Source organism: Tachyglossus aculeatus, chromosome X1 (genome assembly GCF_015852505.1).
Source record: "Tachyglossus aculeatus isolate mTacAcu1 chromosome X1, mTacAcu1.pri, whole genome shotgun sequence".
Taxonomy (NCBI): Eukaryota; Metazoa; Chordata; class Mammalia; order Monotremata; family Tachyglossidae; genus Tachyglossus; species Tachyglossus aculeatus.
Window position 1 is genome coordinate 106123909 of NC_052101.1, and position 6000 is coordinate 106129908.

Sequence of the window (6000 nt, forward strand, 5' to 3'; positions counted from 1 at the left end):
TGTTGGGGTAGATACAAGCTAATCAGGTTGGACACAGCCCCTGTACCATATGGGGCGCACAATCTTAATGCCCATTTTACTGATGAAGTTAACTGGGGCACAGAGAATTTAGTGATTTGCCCAAAGTCATGGAATGAAGGGGGTGGAAACCAGATTGGAGGGGGTCAAGGAGAGAATTGGAGAAGAGGAAGTGGAGATAGTGGGTGTACATAACTTGCTCAAGGAGTGTGGAGAGGAATGCTAGGTGGGGAATGGAGCTATAACTGGAGGGAACAAGAGGGACATATGCTACTGGGGCTAGGTGGAAGAAATCCCCTAATCTCTATGCTGCCGATACACAATCCTAAACAACTAGGAACTGTTAAAACAGTTTTGGCTTGCCCAAGGCAGGTGTAAGCACTGGGTTGAAAGGGTCAATCAATCAGTCAGTCAATCCATTGTATTTATTGAGCACTTACTGTGTGCAGAGTGCTGTATTAAGTGATGACAATGATGATGGTATTTGTTAAGCACTTATTATGTGTCAAGCACTGCTCTAAGCACTGGGGTAGATGCAAGGTGATCGGGTTGTCCCATATGGGGTTCACAGTCTTAATCCCCATTTTACAGATGAGAGAACTGAGGCACAGAGAAGTTAAGTGACTTGCCCAAGGTCACACAGCAGACAAGTGGCGGAGCAGACATTAGAACCCAGGACCTCTGACTCCCAAGCCCAGGCTCTTTCCACTAAGCCACACTGCTTCTCAAGTGCTTGGGAGAATACAGTATAACAATATCACAGACACATTCCCTGCCCACAAGGGAGCTTACAGTCTAGAGGGGAAGATGGACATTAATATAAATTAATTACAGATATGAACATAAGTGCTGTGGGCCTGGGAGGGGGGATGAAAAAAGAGAGCGTGTCAGAGCGACGCAGAAGGAAATTGAAGAAAAGGAAAACAGGGCTTAGTCAGGGAAGGCCTCTTGGAGGAGATGTGCCTTCAATAAGGCTTTGAAGAGGGGAAGAGTAGTTGTCTGTCAGTTATGAGGAGGGAGGGCATTCCAGGCCAGAGACAGGATGTGGGTGAAAGGTTGCCAGTGAGATAGATGAGATGGAAGTACAGTGAGAAGGCTAGCATTAGAGGACCGAAGTGTGTGGACTGGGCTGAAGTAGGAGAGCAGTGAGGTGAGGTAGGAGGGGGCAAGGTGATGGAATGCTCTAAAGTCAATGCTGAGGAGTTTCAGGTAAAAATAGGGGAATTGCATGTTCCCAAGAACTCTGGAGGTGGTGACAGACTGCAGATCTGGAGATAGCGTACGGGGAATAATTGGGAACATCTTCTATACACACAGTTCAAGAGGCTCTCAAACATAAACTGAAGTAACCACAAATTTCCAGTCCACCCACAGCCTGACTGTAGTCACTGATTTTGTTTTGTTTTGTTTTGGGGTTTTTTTTTTATTTGTTAAGCGCTTACTATGTACTGGGCACTCTACTAAGCACTGGGGTAGATACAAGATATTCAGGTGGACATAGTCTTTGTCAATCAATCAATCAATCGTATTTATTGAGCGCTTACTGTGTGCAGAGTACTGTACTAAGCACTTGGGAAGTACAAGTTGGCAACATATAGAGACAGTCCCTACCCAACAGTGGGGGGTCATAGTCTTAATCCCCATTTTGCAGATGAGGGAAATGAGGCACAAAGCAGTTAAGTGACTTGCCCAAGGTCACAAGTGGCAGAGCCAGGGTTAGAACCCGGGTCCTCTGAGTCCCAGGCCTCTGCGCTTTCCACTAGGACATGCTGTTTTTCAGATGTTCCTTTTCAAGTAGGAAAGAGCAAAGAGAACTCTCCTTTTACCCACGCTTCAGCCCCCAGGCAAGTGAACAATGGACTCCATCATTGCAGCCCAAGTCCAAATCCCAAGAACGTTTAATGGCTAGGCAGATACCATTTCAATGGTTGTGACAGGGAAGGAGGTCCATCTCCAGGAACCTTGGGTGCACTCTTGCCTTAGGCAACCCTCCTCCAATGTGGCCTGTTACATTCAGACTTAGAATGAAGCTCTGTCACTATGAAGTCTATAGAGTGGTTTTATTTATGTATTTATTTATCTATTTATGTATACAAACATTTATGTATTCATGATTTACGTATTTCTAGTGGTCATACTCTTAAAAATGCATTCATTTGGCTTTTCTGTTCTCGATACCTTTTAATTTGGGAATGATTTTCTTTGAATATACAGAGGTGGGTATTTTTCCATTTTAAATGGACAAAAAACTTCTGGGAAAATTATAGGTTTTGGTATCATTATAAAGTGAATATGAAGCATGCACTTATACTTTTCAAGAAGTGTTTTCATAGAAGTAGCATGGCCTAGTGGAAAGAGCACAGGCCTGTCAGAAGACCTGAGTTCTGAATCTGTATATATATATATTCTATTTATTTTATTTTGTTAGTATGTTTGGTTTTGTTCTCTGTCTCCCCCTTTAAGACTGTGAGCCCACTGTTGGGTAGGGACTGTCTCTATATGTTGCCAACTTGTACTTCCCAAGTGCTTAGTACAGTGCTCTGCACACAGTAAGCGCTCAATAAATACGATTGATGATGATGATGATGATGAATCCAGCTCTGCCACTTACCTGCTGTGTGACCATGGACCAGTCACTTAACTTCTCTGTACCCCAGTTTCCTCAAGTGTACAATGGGGATTAAATACCTGTTCTCCCATCTACTTAGACTGGGAGCCCCAAGTGGGAAAGTGACTGTGTTCCACCTGATTAACATGTATCTGCTCCAGAGCTTAGAACAGTGCTTGACACATAATAATTGCTTAACAAATACAATGATACTAATAATGATAATAAAATATCTCTCGTGGCAATAGCTCTCTTTGGTCCTATTTGTCAGTAGGGCAGGACCTCCTCACTGTTTGGAGTTTCACAAGGAGAGGCAGGGAGGTAGCAGTAAAGATGGGCCCGAGAGACACAAAAAGAGGGGAGAGATTTTCATTTCTCTCCATCCTACCCCTGACCCGAGGGTAGGAATCGGGGCGGGAGGGTGGGCTGAGGGCATCGGGAGAGGGCATCCCAGGGACGCACCTGATGGAGGTGGCATCTGGAGAGGAGGTAGTGGGCCCTGAGCCAAGCTCCTGTCTTTACTGCTCTCTTCCTTTCAATGCCTATGCAGCCTCCTGCCTTCACCTGGCTCTAGGGCTGGCCCTGAATTTACTCTCACTCTGCTCCATTATCCACAGTCTGGTACCTTGGACAGTTGCCCTTTTTCACCCATCTCTTGCAATCCCCTAAAATGGATTAAACTGTTACGTGTATTTGCTGAAGACAATGCACTTTCAAGTCAGAGATGGTAATTTCATTTATAAGGAACGGCACACTCCACAATAAACCATGAAAAGCGTGAGGTCATGTTTCATGATCAATATACATCATCGCAAGTGCACTATTGTGTAATTTCTACTTCCTATTTGTACTTCCTAGGTGCTTAGTACAGTGCTCTGCACACAGAAAGCACTCAATAAATACGATTGAATGAATACTGTACAAGCTTCACAGTCAAGCTACACCAAGATGTAAAGGGGAAGGGAGAGTCTCCTTTAGATGTACACAAAAGGGGGAAAAACAGGCCAAACCCTAAGGCACCTTTCAGTAGATGAAAGGATAGGTATTTCTAAAACCAATGGTTTTTAAAATTCTAGTTATTCTTCATTGGCATTATTTGGACTAGGCATGATTTGATAGCATTCCTAGAATGATTATCAGCGAAAGTGGTATTTCTAAGAATGGTTGCCTTTTGGCTAGGCTGAGTAGCTAGTGATATGGCATTGTTCCTACAAAAACTGCTTTATGAGAAGAGCTGTAGTTTGGGAAATAATATTTCAACCCAGCAGTTCAGAATATTCACAGATTGTTGGGTATTTTCAGGCCAACAATTGTAATGAACCAGAATGTTTCACCTCTGAATAGACTGATCAAGGACATTTATTTCAGTCTAGAATAGGGAAGAATTAAACTGTGTAAATTCACTTCTTAGAGGTGAATACGTCTTTTAGTCCGACCTTTCATAGGAGAACAAAAGGACATTTATTAAAATCAAAGGCAGTAACTCTAAAACAAATAAAATGAAAAAAATACCTCATGCAATGGATCATTAATATCTGTAGTTCTGCCTTGAGAGGTCAGAGTCAAACACTCTGGATTTTAAAAAGATGGGCAATTTTATGACCATCAATAACAGTAGAGTTATGAAGCTAAAATAATGCTAAGTGTAATCAAATCTCATGCTTCAGGGCATCCGTTGATTGCTAGTGGGGGTCACGACTTTTTTTTTTCCTGCACATACAGTATTACCCATTCCTTAGCATGATTAGTCAGCTCTCTAAGTGGCCATGTCCTTAAGGTAGTTCTTTTTAGTAGACTCCAAGAGCAAGGAACATAACTATGTTGTTTATAAAGTCAAATTTCAGTCAATCAATCAATCAATCATATTTATTGAGTGCTTACTGTGTGCAGAGCACTGTACTAAGTGCTTGGGAAGTACAAGTTGGCAACATATAGAGACGGTCCCTACCCAACAGTGGGCTCACAGTCTAGAAGGGGGAGACAGAGAACAAAACCAATCATATTAACAAAATAAAATAAATAGAATAGATATGTACAAGTAAAATAAATAAATAAATAGAGTAATAAATATGTACAAACATATATACATATATACAGGTGCTGTGGGGAAGGGAAGGAGGTAAGATGGGAGGGATGGAGAGGGGGACGAGGGGGAGAGGAAGGAGGGGGCTCAGTCTGGGAAGGCCTCCTGGAGGAGGTGAGCTCTCAGCAGGGCCTTGAAGGAAGGAAGAGAGCTAGCTTGGCAGATGTTGGGAGGGAGGGCATTCCAGGCCAGGGGGATGACGAGGGCCGTGGGTCGACGTGGGACAGGTGAGAACGAGGCATGGTGAGGAGATTAACGGCAGAGGAGCAGAGGGTGCGGGCTGGGCTGGAGAAGGAGAGAAGGGAGGTGAGGTAGGAGGGGGCGAGGTGATGGACAGCCTTGAAGCCGAGGGTGAGGAGTTTCTGCCTGATGCGCAGATTGATTGGTAGCTACTGGAGATTTTTGAGGAGGGGAGTAACATGCCCAGAGCGTTTCTGGACAAAGACAATCTGGGCAGCGGTGTGAAGTATGGATTGAAGTGGGGGGAGACACGAGGATGGGAGATCGGAGAGGAGGCTGATACAGTAGTCCAGACGGGATAGGATGAGAGCTTGAACGAGCAGGGTAGCAGTTTGGATGGAGAGGAAAGGGCGGATCTTGGCAATAATAATAATAATAATGGCATTTATTAAGCGCTTACTACGTGCAAAGCACTGTTCTAAGCGCTGGGGAGGTTACAAGGTGATGAGGTTGTCCCACGGGGGGCTCACAGTCTTCATCCCATTTTACAGATGAGGGAACTGAGGCCCAGATGTGAGGCAATTTTGTGGAGTTGAGACCGGCAGGTTTTGGTGACGACTTGGATGTGAGGGGTGAACGACAGAGCTGAGTCGAGGAGGTGAAGATTGAGGACATAGGGAAAAATGGGATTTTTTTTTTCAATGGTATTTGTTAAGCGCTTACTATGTGCCAGGCACTGTACTATGCACTGGGTTAGGTACAATCGGGTTGGACACAGTCCCTGTCCCACATAGGGCTCACAGTCTTAATCCCCATTTTACAGATCAAGTAACTGAAGCCCACTCAGCTCCTCTAGCACCTGCTTACTCACTATGCTCCAATCTCATCTATCTCACCAACGGCCCTTTCCCACATCCTCCCCATAGACTGGAACTCCCTCTCCATCCATATACACCATGCCAGCACTCTCCCTGCCTTCAAAGCATTAAGGTCACATCTCCTCCAAGAGGCCTTCACTGAAGTCCTGTTTTCCCCAACTCCCTCTCCCTTCTGTGTTATCTATGTACTTGGATCTGTGACCTTTGGGCATTTGATATTTGCCTCACCCTCA